This window comes from Scophthalmus maximus, chromosome 10 (genome assembly GCF_022379125.1).
Source record: "Scophthalmus maximus strain ysfricsl-2021 chromosome 10, ASM2237912v1, whole genome shotgun sequence".
Taxonomy (NCBI): Eukaryota; Metazoa; Chordata; class Actinopteri; order Pleuronectiformes; family Scophthalmidae; genus Scophthalmus; species Scophthalmus maximus.
Window position 1 is genome coordinate 6036311 of NC_061524.1, and position 13770 is coordinate 6050080.

The 13770-nt window shown below is 41.5% G+C and overlaps 1 protein-coding gene across 8 annotated transcripts in view; it reads left to right on the plus strand.

The window, feature by feature from the left end:
- The window catches only part of gbf1 (golgi brefeldin A resistant guanine nucleotide exchange factor 1), a 65524-nt gene that overhangs the window by 15794 nt on the left and 35960 nt on the right, over window positions 1–13770 (plus strand). The gene's annotated exons all lie outside the window — the stretch shown is intronic.

Here is a 13770-nt window from a genome sequence, read left to right on the forward strand (position 1 = left end):
CTGCATGTGCTCTGATATAACAGGGAACTCAAGTGTGGCGCTTGTACTTCTGCTAACGGAGGCTAGAAAATGGCCAGTGCTTTTATTTGATCTATCTACAAGACTAGTTAGAGCAGCTTTTTCATGGTTTACTGTCAAAAATGTCTCAAAAACTATTGGATAGATTGCCATTTGGCTATCAATGAACTTGTGTTCCAACATCACCGCCTGTTCATCCCAGTGAATTTGGCTTCCAAGCAGCTTCCCTTGGCTGCCATGGTTTTGGGCTCATAGAGCAAGAAGTTCTTCTCTGACTGAGCTGCTTCACTTCTCCCTGACTGCCCACTCACATAAATTACATGATTTATGCAGTTTAGGGACTTTTAATTCATGGTATACCCAAATTGTTACAATACAAAAAGGGATTTCATATAATTTCTGACATGAAGTATATTTAGAAAGTCACATTTTTATTTTATTTTTTCCCCAATTCTGGTTTTATAATCTTGGGTATCTTCTGATACTGACTTCATAGGTGCAGACTATGAAATGTGCCATAATTTACTTTTTTCAAGCAACTTAATCCAAATACTGATGGTTGTAGTTCAAAAAAATCAGGTTTAAAAGCTTAAATTCTTGGTACGAAATGAAAGAACGTTTATTCGGGAGGTTCTGACTCCTGAAATTGACTTGACACGATCCACTAGACAGTAGAGTTGTGTTACAAAGTGGACGTTCATTGTTGAGCACAGATAACAAAGCCGGTCTGTGACCACTATGCTGAAACTGCCTCACAGCCCCCAGGGCTTTTCTTTGGGGGGCTTGTGTCAATCTCTTCCTCTTTCTGTCTAGATTCTGTGCTTTGTGATGGAAAGAAAAAAAAAAAAACCTGCAAAAATACAGTGATATCTCAGCTGTGCTTTGTATTTAATATCAATCCTGCATGTCAGTAAATGTTGCTGATTGTAACGCACAAATGCAATGTATTGTCAGAAGGTATTATGTTTATATTTCACTGCTGTACGAACTGTGGACCCTGATGTTCAACAGTATATAAACACCCCAGTACATGTGGGTATCTCCAAATAGATTCATGTCAAGGGTCATGTGACTGATAGTTTTTTATTGCAGTATCTGTGATTTAGTAGAAATGTTTTTTCTCCGTCCTTTCTGAAGAATCCAGTGGATTAAGTAAAGTTGTTGATATATATATATATAGATACATGATACATTTTTCGTCTACATCTTTCTTCTGTTGTTTACAGACAAGTTGCATTTAGTCATACAGACGCTCTCTCTCACTTAACGCCTGCAGGCCCACGCCATCTTCTTTAAAGGTGACAAAAGGGATAACCAATTGTTTTTCTGTTTATCAGAGGTGACATGACCAGTGGCGCAAGGGGGCGAGGAGGCCCTGTGTTGCCATAGCTAAATATACATCCCTGACAGCTCCATAATAGGTTCCAGGAAGTTCAGTCGAAAATAAAAACAAAGCAACATTTCTAGCTGATTGGCTTTGAAAGGCCGTTTTTCCTTGCTGAATGGGAAAAATGTGGACTTCAGCATTCCATGGCCGTGATGCCAGTCGGATTGGATAGGCGCAGCCTTGCGTGTGCAGAACGAGCCCGGTGAGTGGGAGACACATTACACTGCAGAAACCAACTTTATGGGAAAGAATCTGTCTACATGTTTGAAAGGGCACACGGCGTACGAAAATAAACAGCACTATTTTGAGCTGTGCACATCTCTCGAACCTTGTGTTGTACCGTTATTTTGAATTTTGCAAGTGAATCCTGTCTTCTTCTGTGCTTTTAACTCAATACAGTGTAGATTTCAGAAATAATTGTTTTATTGACACTGGCACCTTTTTTAAAAAAAACCCAACTTTTTTGTAGTGTTGAACATTGAAGTGAATGAGGCCCACCATTTTGTGGTTTGGAGCCAGAGAAATCATATACTCCTGGTTTTCATGTGGATTACATTAGGTATCTTTTCACTTAAATCACTTAAATCTTTTTTTTTTTTTTTTTTGGATGCAATGTCTACAATTTTTTATTTTCCAGATGTTTTTCCAGTGTTAATGGCGGACTCTGAGAGACGATGACACCAAGTTTTCTCCCTCCAGCCTAGTGACAATCTAGGCAGAAGTTAACCGGGACAAACGGAGGCACAGTAAACCGACTGCACACTGTACTTTCTCCTCAACATTCTTTTGTAAAAGCAAGCCCGCTAGACAATGTGTTTACAAACACCTTCGCCTCTGTCACTTTCAGCACAAAATTTAGTCATGAATTCATAAAGATAATGCACTCCCTGGATCCCATCCCATTTGCTCAGCTGTCTGACATTACCCCACAGTATCTTTTGAGGAGCCACTTACTGCAGCATGGTTTAGAATTACTGCACTCCTGGCAAACCGCCTCAGTATTAGACTCCAACACGCCTTTGGTAAATTATGTTTGTATTCCATTTTTTTCCCCCCTCTTTCTGACTCTCAAGTTTGGTTAAATTATGTGCTGAGAGATGTTTTATGACAAACAGCAAGCCCCAGGGAAGTGCACTTTATACATCAGTGGAAGCGAGCTGCCATGTGAACAGCAGTGAAGTGGCTCCCTTTTTTCTCCTCCTCAAACACTCAGCCCCCTTCTCGAGTGGACATGCTAAGAAAAATGAAAGAAACTTGCATCTCCTGGAAGCAGAAGAGAAGACTGCAGTGTTTAACTGATTTCAGACACGCACCGAAGTCCGGACTTTTCCCTGAACTTATCCCGAGGGGCTGTATCTGAGAATTCAAAGGTCCACAAATTGTCCGGAATTTGAGAATGTCAGAGTGAGTCCATGTGAGAATACAGCAGGAAAATCTCAGGAGAATTCACAGCAGTGGGCGTGTTAATGACTGTAAATAAAAACACAGTGGAATTATCATGTCCTGCCTCCTGCATGCTCTACCCAGACGCCACAGAATGTTCCGGAAACGTTCCTGCTGTTGTGAAAGTGTCTGACTCGAACAATCTCCTGCTGTGTTTGTCATATGTGAACGGCAGACTTCAGAAATTGTCTGGGTGGAATTTTGCGCACATTTTCCTGAGCTAATGTCTGCAAATTGCTTTAGAGAGCTTGTTCTAAAGGGATCTACCACTTTTATTAGAATAGTTATCGTTGTGGATAACATTTACATTTTAGATAGCAAATAAAACAAATGTAAAAAAACTCAGATTTCTCCTTCCTATACACTGTAGGCGAAAGTTATTCCCACAGTGAGAGTGTTGGGTGTAATCCTTTGACTCTGTGCTCCTTTGACTCCAGCCCTGTTGCCCTTAAGTTTAAAGCTGTTTTCTTGTGTGGCAGACATGCAAACCCACAGGGGAGTAATTTATGACAGTTGTCGCCTTGGTCTGCTAAGCCAGCACGGGACAACTCCAGCCACTCTGAGCAGGGCAATTCAGTGCCCCATTGGGGATAAACCCGATCGGCTTTAATGTTTCCCCGCCGTGGAGCCGGTGTGGCATCAGCGGTCAGAAATGTCCCCCCCCCCTACACACACACACAAGCCTCTGTTGTCTCAAAGTCACTATGTGTTGCCATGGAGAGGGCAACCTGTTGCATATGGAGAGCTTCCATGACACTAAGGCTTGCGTATGCTTGTCTTCTGTGGAACATGCTGTTATGAAATGCATAGTGACATTAAAAAACATTGACTCTTTGCTGTAATTTTATTTTACTTTGAGAATTATGCCACATATACACTTCATTGTGTTCTTCTTAAAGCCTCAGTGTGCTTCAATGAAGTGTTTGTCAGATCAGGTAAAACAATGGAAACCTCTTTACCAGGGTTTCAGATTGTCAGTCGCTGCCATTTTTTATCAGGATGAAACACATGACACAGTCCATTTAGCTGTCACCATGTACCACAGATGAAGTTGAAGAGAAGGAGACCCGGCAGATGACAGGAACAGTCAGGTAGAGAGAAAAAGCTCTAGTTTCAATCACAATGGCTAACGCAGGACCCATGGCGTGGGCAAAGCTACCTGGTGTGCGTGTATTTTTTGTGGCATGTCCATTGCAGGCAACACTTAACTTGTTAGCGAGTCAACACAAAACCAGCGTCTTGGATGAAATGGTCATCAAGTTCAACTACACCTATGACGTTTCGAAAGAGGATTTATCGCTCACGTAAGAATAAGGGTGCGACCAAAGCAAATGCTACATAATGTGCGTGGAATAGTTAGTCTGGAAAATCAGGTTGGGTGAAACGGTAAATTCAAAGAGCATGCCCACTTCATGCAGTTCTGGGCCAGGCGTGTGAAGTTCTGAAAGAGTTCCATGTCATATCAATAAATCAGGTGGATGAGCGTAATACTTTTGAACCAGGACCTTCGGGATCTGGTATTCGTTTTTTTTTAATGTGAAAAATTAATGTGCCACGTGTAGAATGTTACACCAGTTGTGTCAGTGAGCCGAGACACCCCCACAATGGGTTGCCTTCAAGTAGACTTATCATCGTATCTCTACTTGCACTATTTGTCACATTTAACCCCTCTCTATGACAGAAGACTTTTCACCAAACCTGAAACTATCTGGATGATAATATTTCTTGTGAAATATCAGATTTGTAAAATCCTATATATGTACAGTTCACAGATAGATACATAGTATTAGGAACGACAGGGAGTTGGATTTTATTTCTTTTATTGGTGTCTTCTATTTATCATTTAATTGTCAGTATCATGTCAACTGCATAGTTTAGAAGTTTTATATCTTAGTGGGTCATTGAGTGTAAATCTTACAGAGCTTGGTGAGATGCATAGCACCTTTGTTTAACAAATCACTGTAAGGCAGTGCTAAGGTGCATCATTCCACACAATATATTAAAAAAAAAAAAAAAGTTTTATTTTATGTTTTAGGTGACTGGAATTATAGGCCAAAACTGCATGTAGCTTTTCTTACTTTCAAGTACTGTTTGTAAAATGAGACAAACTTTGGGCAGATGACGAAGGACTTGTTGTGATTCAGGAACCTGAGGCTTACAGCTCTGTAAACCCAATCTCACATATTGTTTGTTTGGGTGCTTATCCCAGTTGTTGAGGTGGTATATGTTGGGGAGGCTTTTGACTTTCCATGTGTGTGTGTGTGCTCCGGACCAGCTAAACACCATGTAGTCCTGGAGGTGGATTGTCAGCTAGGCTTTTTTCTTTGGCAGTAATTAGCCTGTACTGTAAAACAATTTAGTAATGTACTTGTGCTGTTTAGGAAGAGGCTGTCTAGTTGATGGCCAAGGGAACACGCAACTCCGGCATCCCCCTGCGGGACCACCCACCCCTTCAGCCTAGGGTAAACTGAAACAGCCAAGATTAGTATTAATCCCTCTTAAGGCAGTGGCTCATAATTAGGTGACTGGAGAGTAAGCCATCCCACCTAACTGTGGCGATTTATTAAACACACATCTAGGATTTGCTGTCGATGATGGGAGGGTTTAGAGTGAGCATCATTGGCTGAATGCAGTGGTATCAACCTTTTAATAATGATGAGCCTGATGAGCTGTGCTGTGGAGGATGTGAGTGGCTACATTTAAATCAGCGGTTCTCACACTTAAGCAGGGATACAATGGCAGAACTGACCTCTCCGCTGAATCCTGTTTTCCTACGGGTTGTCACAATTCCTTAGCTCATCTTACAAACACCTCGCTCACTTTTATTGGTCAATATCATAGATCTGGGTAAAACGAATTGAATTTGAAATTCAACTACATATTAAAATAACAACAATGTTTTCATGGCGAGATCTTCCTTCAGCCCTAAATCTTAAGTCTGAAATCATTGAGCACATTTTCTAAATTTGGATAATCTCTCACTTCATACCACATGGGGACCTTTTTAACTCCAGGGCTTGTGATGATTTACTGCTTTGTGTAGTCGTCCCAACCCGCCCTCAAGTGCAGTTACAATGCCAGCAGCGACGGTACAGCTGGCCCCGACAGTAATGTTGAGAAAACCGACCATGGCCCTGAGACGCCAGGAGTGCTAGGGTTTTGGAACTCTTCACCTGATATGCCTCGCTTCTTCGTCCGAAGAGGATGGTGGTGTTTTGTAATGTCATGACTAGGGCTGCAACTAAAGATTATTTTCATGAGCGATTAATCTGTCGATTATTTTTTCGAATAATCGATTAGTTGTTTGGTCCATAAAATGGTGAAAAAATGTCCATCCTGTTTTCCCAAATCCTAAGATGATGTTTTGTTTTGTCCACATACCAATGATATTAAGTTTACTGATATAGAGGAGCAAAGAAACCAGAAAATATTAACATATAAGAAGCTGAAATCCCCCCTTAAAAACTACCTGAACAGATTAATCGATTATCAAAATAGTTGGCGATTAAATTAATAGTCGATATTAATCGATTAATCTATTAACTGTTGCAGCTCTATTCATGACTCCTGTTTGAGTTATATATTGATATTTCCATGGAATGGAAACAGATAATTACTTTATTTCAGTGATTGCCTCTGTTTCTGTCATATTACCATTGCTATAACGTGATTAGTTCTAAGGTAAAGAGGGAAAAATCTCACCTGGTGTTTGATTACTAGCATGGTTTCAACAAACAGAGACTATTTAGATCTGTAATCACATTTTGTTGGCTGAAAGGAGAAACTAGATTCAGAACAATGAAAGCTGATAAATTGCTAAAATTCAAAGGAAAACGTGACGTAACGTAGGCCGTATCCATTCAAGTGCATTTTTTTTCTTACACCACATCAGTGTGCTCCCAGTGGCTGTGTTTGTGTGATTCCCAGCAGAGTGCAGTTGTGTTGTGAGCCTCCGTGGCAGTGGTGTTGAATTGTGTGAACGCGGCAGTCGGGTCTGTGCAGCGCGTGGTTTCTGGAATCTCTACCACCCCATGGGAATGCCATTAGTGGGGAGCTGAAGGAGTGCAGCAGGTGAAACAAATAAGGACGATAACTCCCCACTCCTACACACACACACACACACACACACACACACACACACACACACACACACACACACACACACACACACACACACACACACACACACACACACACACACACACACACACACACACACACACACACACAGCTTTGTCTCTGTGCAGGCTGCTTTGCCTCAGTCTTTTTTTTTCCTCCCTTCCCCATATCTCACATATTCTTGCTTTCTTTCTCTCATCAACTCCTATCCGTCCACGTTCTGCTACTTGACTTTCCATTGTGGTGGAAATTATTTCCGTCTTGTTTGTACAAAAGCAAAACACACCACTCCCTGTTCAATGACCATCTGTGTCTTGGTCTAAAGTGTAGCCTGACCAAAACTACATTGCACTGATATCAACATTGATGTCAACGTTTGAAAATATAAAAAATGTAACTCTTAATCTAATTCCTGTGTTGGTGATCTGATGGTCATGTCATCAAACTCCTTGCAAATAGTTTGAATTATTGTCACTGCATTTCCTGGTGATTCTTCGGATGTTCTTCCTTGAAGTTGTTTCACTACCTCACCATACTTGTCTGGTTTTCCATTACTCATTCTATCCTTGCAATTGTGACTGGTGTTATTCACCAGGAGGGGTGTGAAATCCAGCCTCCTAACTCTATTACCCCAACTGAATGCCCCCCTCCATCTTTCTGATCCCGTCCTCATTAACCTCCTTGCTGACGTGTGCAAAAGCGTACATCATCAAAGGATGGGATGGAAATATTTTTGGTCTCCACTGTTTGTTTTTCTGGAAATACAGGTGATAATATGACCCTTAATCTTAAGTGCGCTTCTCTGTGTCACTACAAGCAAACGCTTATGCATCAGAATGAAAGGGAATGATTCGGCAGCATCTGAAGGAATGAGAAAGAAAGAGTTGATGCTTTGTCAGCTCTGGTGAAGGACAAAGATATTTAACCATGAAGGATGAACTCGTGAGGAATGTTACTTTACCCAGATGATATCCTGATGAATTACTTTGCTTTGAAGTCACAGTGTGCCACAACATATTTTCCCCCCTATACATACCACATTCATACTTTAATGTTCATGTGCAGTCCCCCAGCTTTAAATTGAGCATGATAAAACATCCGTTATTTATATATACACTGAGCGTAAAGTATGTTCATCCATCACAAAATGGGACAGCGGGCAGTGAATGTGAAATACATTAAGTGGACATTGGGGCCTGGCCTCTGTGCAAAGTATGCAGCATAGAAAATACATTTTATGTACAGGATAACAGGTGCAAAGCTGGCAGGCTCCGGCCAAGGCAAGGTTTGGCAATGAAGTCATGCTGTTTGAATGCACCTGCTTTATTTTCACTGGCTCTGCTTTTTTTCTTCTTTTAGGTGAAACACAATTCTGCTGAAAAGAATTGTCTTTGAACCGTACAAAGTATTTTGGTTGAATCCCTGGTTTTGTTAGAGATTTTTAGAGATCCGGGGATGGAGTTGAATATTGCTATTTCATATCAGTTGGGTCGGGCCATGCTGCCAAAAAAACAACAATTGTTTTTCAAGATTTTAGATAGATTCAGACAAGTTTTCTTGTTGAATGCAAAAAGTTTATTAACTTTATGGGGAGGCAGAACTTATACAGTGGACAACAACATCAAGTAGAGCACAGACATGAACTTCAATGTAGTCACTGGGTCTGTAAGATGAAGCCAATGCGGAAGTGCCCGAAGCCTTTTATCTCTGGAATCACCAGCAGAGGGCGACTCCATTGGTTGCAAAAATAATTCTGTCAATGAGAAAATGACTCTTACTTCTCACTTGATTTTATAATATTTCACTGTGGAGTTTATGGTCTCAATTACTAGTTTCAGGACTTGTCCAATACAGCACAATATTCATTTAGCACTGTATCCATTGGAGCGTGGATACAGCATGACTGACAGATAGTGTTGTCCAATCGGTGCATGGTTGCAGGTGTAGGTGGGCGTGCAGTGGATGAGCTCTCAGTCAGACCCACCCCCCGCCGCTCCTACATCTGGTTTCAAAAAACCAAGATGGCGCTGGTGAAAATGCTAAACTCAACACAAACCAGTCATTAATTCACTCCCATAAACCTGATACCACCAGCCGCTGGCTAGTTAGCATCGGCTACTCGGCTATATGGTATGGGCAGAATAGATTCTGCACACTGTTCAGGAGACTACCATGGCTGCAACTATGATATGACAAGATAACAACACACAAGCAACAAGCACAGATCAGAGTGTGATTGTAACAGCAATATTCTCAATTCCATATCCAGATAACGATACATGTCATTACTTTTCTCGAGCGTGTAAATTGGGTCCATGTCTTTGCAGATGTTAAGTTGTAACAGCAGCTGGCAAAAGCTTCTCCAGAGCCGCAGAATTCATTATACAACTGTTCTCACAGGCTGAGGGTGAATCTCATGACTAGTCAACACATATAGATATGTGTAAAAAAAAAAAAGAAGAAGAAGAAATTGCTATTTGATTTTTTGAAGCTGTAAATATCAGGGATTTGGTCTAAAGAAGATCATATATAAAGATACTGGTTCAGCTAAATAAAATCATTGTTTTACCCTTTGTATGAGCCGTATCACCTTGGAAGTAATACCATCCCTCCACAAATGCACAAACACACACTCGCTCACTCCTCATACCAAAGTGGAGCTCGATGCCGTCCCTATAGAAGAAGCTGCAGTTTGTATTAATGATCAGCATGAAGGGTAGTCGGGTCAGAGTTTGCCAAAAGTGCTGTGAATGATTGGCTTTAAAGTCGTCATTTAAAATTATTATTGTTAAAATTAATGAGTTTTCTCGCCAGCGTGGGTTGGTCAGGTTATTAATCATAACCCTGACTAGATGACACAGCATAAAAATTCTCCCAATTGTTTGCTTCTGCATTTTATTCACGGTTGTATGTATGTCTATAATAATGTAAAGTATACAAGTTAACTACAACTCGACAATGTCATGTTTTCATTGGATTTCGCAGCAGATACGATTTAGTTCAGGCTGCAACGACGAAGTGTTTTGAATTTTTCTACAGTTCTGATTCTTCTCTGCAGCAGATGAGGTTCATGGCTATTGTAGAATTTAAACCCATCTGCTTTATCAAACTCGCAGAAAAAGTATGATTTCTCATAATCCGAGTTGGAATAGGAAAAAAACCTCTGGCCATAACATAAACCTACAGCATTATGACATTATCACGAAGTCTCCTGTAGAGGAAGATTGAGGATATTAATAAATGGAAGCAGATTTGCATCCCCGAAAAGCAAATAAGAAAGCAGTATGATCTCTTGTGTTTGACACGATAATGAATTTCACACTTTTTGTGGGCTTGATGACTTCACCATAACTTCGCTGCTGTCATCAGAAATAAGAAATTTGGCTGGTTAAAGGTAAAAGATCATCAAAGGGATCAGTGTATTTTCACCGAGGTAAGATCTGTTACACCTCTTACTTCTCTCAAGAAGGAATGTGAAGACATCTTTTGATTGACTCAGTGATTGATTCGGCTTCAGGAGGCTTGTGAGACTATTGGTTCCCCGCTCGCTCATCTTTTTCCTCCTCCTCGGAAGAATCCAGTTAGAGTCTTCTTGTAAATACAAATGCAAACTATATTCCATGCAGCCCTTTAGGAAATGTTCTTTTGCAGTAGCCATTACAGCCGTTCCTCCCAAGCATTTGGAAAAAAGTTTTAATTTCTCTGGGGCTTTCAAATTGCCTGTTTAGTTTGCGCAGAGGCATTGTTCCAAGCATCTATAAAATACCACTGTGGCCCAATGAAATGACCATATGGAGCTCCATAGCATTGTTCAATCCTAATTGCCCCCCGTCTACAAGTGTCAATTTCATTCAGGAGAATACAGGGACCGGGGGGCAAAGGAGAAGACTGAATGAATGAAACGAAAGGTGGGGGCCGCCAGCGCAGGAGGCTGACACTCATCAAACTTCTCCCGACAGATGGATAAGAACACTGTCGTGCAGGACTTTGTTCAGCAGATGAACAGTAGAACTCCCCCCGGATTTCATTTAGCCTTGCTGGTCTTATTAAAGCGTTGCCTCTCTCCTCAGCACAAGGAGCCGCGGCACCGCAAAACCAAGGACCCTGACTCTTAATTTTAGCAGCTGAAGAAGCCCAGATCAATAACCATCAGTGTTTGGTTTTTGGCCAGTGCGTCGATCACAGGGGAGGGAGGGGTGGGGTGGGGTGCTCTCCCTCTCTCCCTGCTTCTCTCGCACCGGGGACAGGAGGTGTCATTTTGTTTGGTTTGTGTTCGCTGAGAGCTTGTGAACTGCATGTCGGGGTTGAGATTTATCTGTATGTGCCTTACACACAGATAAATCAGCTTTAACATCTGGACAAGTATGTTTCCATATGGATTTCCCTTTTTCTTGCTGTCTGCATAGAGATGCTTTGATTTTATACCTTGTCCATCTATGACAGATCCCCATATATAGAGTTATCTGCTGTCTAAAGATGTCACAGAACAAAATGCAGTATTTTTACAAGTAACACCAGCAAAATAAAGACCACATAAAAAAGTGTCAACGTGTCTTGTGCTATAATATTTAACAACAACGTTTTAAAGCTCTTAACCTTTATTAATCCTAAAGCATTCGCACGTGTGTGCACCACAACACCAGAATTTTGTCAACAGGTTTAAGGAAACAAACTCGTCAGGCAAACGCACCAGATTTCTTATCAACCACAACAAATTAGGTCAAGTGAAAGCACCATAATCCAGTCAGCCACTAACATATATGATATTTTTCAACAGGATATACACATAGGCATAGGGCTGGTACTTAGTCTAATGATAATTAGGTGGATGATAACGATCATGTTTGTTTGTGTCCATCCGAAGCTAAGCGGAAACCACGAAATTGCCTTTATGTTGTTCTGTTTCTTCTTACTCTACAAATATTCTTTGATTGAATTCAGACGCTCGTTTATAGAGAGTTTATAGATCTTCCACTGCTTCCCTTTGTCATTTATAACCAGAAAAAGCAAAGTGCAGCAGCAGCTGAAGATTACAAGCTGCCACATGACCTTTTTTTTTTCTTCCATTAACTGCTCTTTTGGGAATGAAAAAATAAAAAGATAAAAAAAAAAGATTAGTTAGCCTCTGTAGTATATATTTTTTGCTCTTTGTCAGAGCTCAGACTCACTCACACAGGTGCACATTCATATTCTCTCCCCCCCCCCCCCCCCCCCCCCCCCAATCTTAAATATCACTAGTGTATGCAAGCAAAATGCTAGACCCCGTAGGGCTTTAGTTTTGAGTTACACTTTGATAGATTTTTAAGCTTTGCTGCATTGTTGTACTATTTGGTCAATGACCAATGTTTTTTTCCCCGCTGTTGTAAGACAAGAAAGATGCTGAGTTGCAATGCCAGCACTACCAAGAAGATAATCCTCCAATGCTCTGATGTGTTGGCCATTAAAAGAACTTGATATTTGGCTTCTTGGTGCCCGGCTCCTCTACACTGTGATCCTGTGGAACACGGGGCCTGTTTGTGTAACTCTTGACTTTGCTTAGAAAGCAAAAGTGTCCACATTGAAATATTTGTACAAATTCAGAATGTCTGGCTCGGTGTAGATACTTTGTGTTTCTCTGTGTCCCTCATTTCTTGATATTCTTTGTGTGTTTTTCCCCTTGTGTTGTCTGGACAATAAGGTTTGCATCAGCAGCTCAGATTCGTCTCCTGCCGTTGCTCCCCGTGTCCTAAGCCTTTTCTGCTCCACTGCCAATAGATGTGCATGTGTTAAAGATGGCCTCTGTTTTGTGGTTAGCCTGCCTCATCTTGAGGCGCTCTCCTGGGGCAAAGGTTCACCCCCCGCCTTCCCTCTCTCTCTCTCTCCCCCCTCTCTCGCTTGCTCTCTTTGGTGGGGTCATTTGGAGAGGTAATCCACACATGGCTGGATACTCGCAGTACAGCTCCATGCAGAAAGACGGGACTGCAGCCATGGTGAAGGTAGATGGGATTAGGCTCAGGGTGAATCGTAATGGTCTCATTTCACACACCTTTTTATACATTTTTTTTTAACCAGTTAAGGTTATCTTTAGTTGGACATTTGCACACTCCTCAATCAGGCCCTTTACCCAACAAACCCAGCCTTCAGATGGCGACACACACAGCCGGGTAAGCGGCTTTTTTCCTGCATTTTTTTTTTTATGGGTCAATGTCAGCCAGAGGTCAACCTGGTTATAGAATGATTGCCTCACCATGGCCGCAGCCCGTCGTTATTTATTTCACTCCACTCCACAAGCCCCGGAGATTGAGTTGAAGTACAGAGCCCGTATTTAGACTTTATTTAAGAAGATTGGCTGTGGCCACCCACAGACCGGCTCCCGTCGGCCCCGTGTTCACCGATGGCCAGCCGGATCAATACAACACAATTGAGTTTTCCAATCTGAGGTCTTTGGGAATGCAGCCACGGCACTTACAGGGTGATCGCTTGTGATGAAGTCTTCATCAGGATCTATTGACAGATTCATTTGAGCACTCTCACTTCACCCTTACTACATGTTTTTTTCACACTGTAAAGTGATGGGACACTAAAACCCCATTTAAAAAGTTTTCTGGCAGCTGATGGACAGATTGAACCACCAGAGCTGTCTCACTCTCCAAAGTTAACACTGATGCTTATCTTTATTTTGCTTGAATCCCAAGTTTATGCTATTATTATAACTTCCAAATCTGCTTATATTTTTTTGTGCAGTCGTTACTAAATTTAGACATGGTGTCAGCCTTCACCCTTTGAACCAAAACTGCTCGGCACTTTCAGATGCAATGATTATT